Source organism: Lates calcarifer, linkage group LG21, assembly GCF_001640805.2.
Source record: "Lates calcarifer isolate ASB-BC8 linkage group LG21, TLL_Latcal_v3, whole genome shotgun sequence".
NCBI classification, from domain to species: Eukaryota; Metazoa; Chordata; class Actinopteri; family Centropomidae; genus Lates; species Lates calcarifer.
In genome coordinates, this window is record NC_066853.1 from 16,478,540 (window position 1) to 16,480,669 (window position 2,130).

General features: G+C 40.7%; 1 non-coding gene across 1 annotated transcript; it reads right to left on the reverse strand.

Moving 5' to 3' along the window:
• Window positions 1-1,465: 1,465 nt before the first annotated feature.
• trnar-acg (transfer RNA arginine (anticodon ACG)) lies at window positions 1,466-1,538 on the reverse strand. The gene has a single exon. It is a non-coding gene; the product is annotated as a tRNA-Arg (tRNA).
• Between the last annotated feature and the right edge of the window lie 592 nt (window positions 1,539-2,130).

Genomic DNA, 2,130 nt, shown 5'->3' on the forward strand with positions numbered 1-2,130 from the left:
AGTCCTATGTTTCTGTGTTTTCACCACAGACCTATGCAAAATGAACCACTGGTATGGAACTGGCGTCCAGCTCAGGAATTATGGAGCTCAGGAGCTAGTGTTAGAGTCATGCAAATCTCTCTCAGAGTTGAACTGTTTAACAGTCACTAATAGATAACTAGGGAATAAATGTGGTCTCTCTGCACAGGTCGATGGAATATCTTCATACTTTGCACACTGTTGGAAACATTTGGGTACAGTTATGCTTTCAGGAGGAACTGTGAGAGGCTGGAAGTTCCTGCTCGAATGATTTCATCTCCAAACTCACAAAAAACTGTGAGTCTGTTGATTCCAGCTGAGGCAATAACCTTTAGCAGTTTTGCTCCACTCATTTTCAGGGGAACATATTTCCGTCTTTCCTACCAATCCTGTACTAACACATCAATGGTGACACCACATCTAGTTAAACCTCAGAAACAACTGTGTTGCTGTTGTGTGAGTGCAGGTTTCTTTTCATGCCTCAGTGTACCTGCGTGTGCTTTTTGGCTCATTTACTTCCACAGAGTCAATCTGTTTGACTGTGACGCTGCTGTGAACATCTTTGCCTGTGTTAGTGGTCGAGAAAATTGTTTCTGAAAGCTTTTTGCATGTTTTTTGCATGGATATTTGAAATCTAATGAAATTTAAAATATAACACTTGCAGAGAAACCTTGCATACTCAGCATTTTATTTGCTCAAGCTCCTTTACTCTTTGTTTCATAGTAAAACCTTCATTTTTAAAAGACCATACAGACAGTTTCTGTGGAATTTAATAGCTTTGAAAAGAAACCTTTTTTTTTTATTATTTACTGTCAGAACTTCAAGAGATTCAGTGGTGCAATTTAATTATTAATTATTTAAAAATCTTGCACAGGGTTATTGTAGAGTCTTTTTCATTCTGACATATGATGACCGGCCTTTTTGTGTTTTCACCTGATGCCATAGAGATAGCTGGTCTGCCCTCCTGTATACTTGACAAAGTGGCTGTTGCTTCGATCCCTGAGTCAATATTGACCAGCAGCAGGAGAGAGAGAAGCAGCAGCACCGGCAGCAGCTGGGAGGAGGAGGACGACCAGCAGATCATCATCAGCTACAAACACTCGCACACATATACACACACACATCAGAACACTACCAATATGATGTGGTTATTGACTTTGATTTGATGTCACCTGAAAAGCTGGGATACATTTTTATATATTAGTGCAATACAGTTTATCTAGTCAACATATTTCACAGCATTTGTATGATATCCCAAGAAGAGCAATAAGTGTTATGTTCTCTTTGTACACTGTCAGAGAGTTATGTCCATGTTTGATCCATTAGCTTTGTCAATTAATTATTAAGATGCATATCAACTCAACTTTTGATACTCCAGAGAGGGAATCAAGTCAAATAGTCTTTCTTGTCATTGTATAAACAATATACAATGAGACTGGTGAAAAGTCGAGCCAGCCAGGAGTCGAACCTAGAATCTTCTGATCCGTAGTCAGACGCGTTATCCATTGCGCCACTGGCCCTGTATACTTCTTACAGCCTGATTCACAGTGTCAGTGATGAAAACATTTCAGTATAACTATTTCAGGTGTTGTTGTGATCATTTTGGATACTTTTTGTTTTCAAAAAGTAAATCAGCCCCTCCTCTCATGTTAGGGCTGGATTAAGACCGACGGGGCTCTGAGTTCAGAAGCTCAGCAACATGCTGTGGCTGTGGATGGTTGACTGAATCCACCCTGCTGGGCCCACAGACTTTTACACGTTGGTCAAAACCCAATGTCATTTCAGTTTACTACAACTAATTAGGAGGCAATAGACTCAGCTCTCAGCTGATTGGACTCCTTTAATGTTAGTCCAGTCTGGCAACACTTGTTGCTGCTGTGGAGACTTTTATTCTTGTATTGAGATCTGAAAGCTAGATCCTCTAGCAACCTAATCCAGACTCTGATTTCAAGGGACCAAGCCTAAAAAATCACAGAAATGTGTGAATTTTCAGTGAAGACTATGGTTTTGAAACTGTGTAAGGGTGGGGTGCAGAGGTGAGCTGGAAGATAGGTGACCTGGTTATGGCCCTGAGAGGCTCCACAGGTGATGCTGGCTGTAATAGTCCTAAAG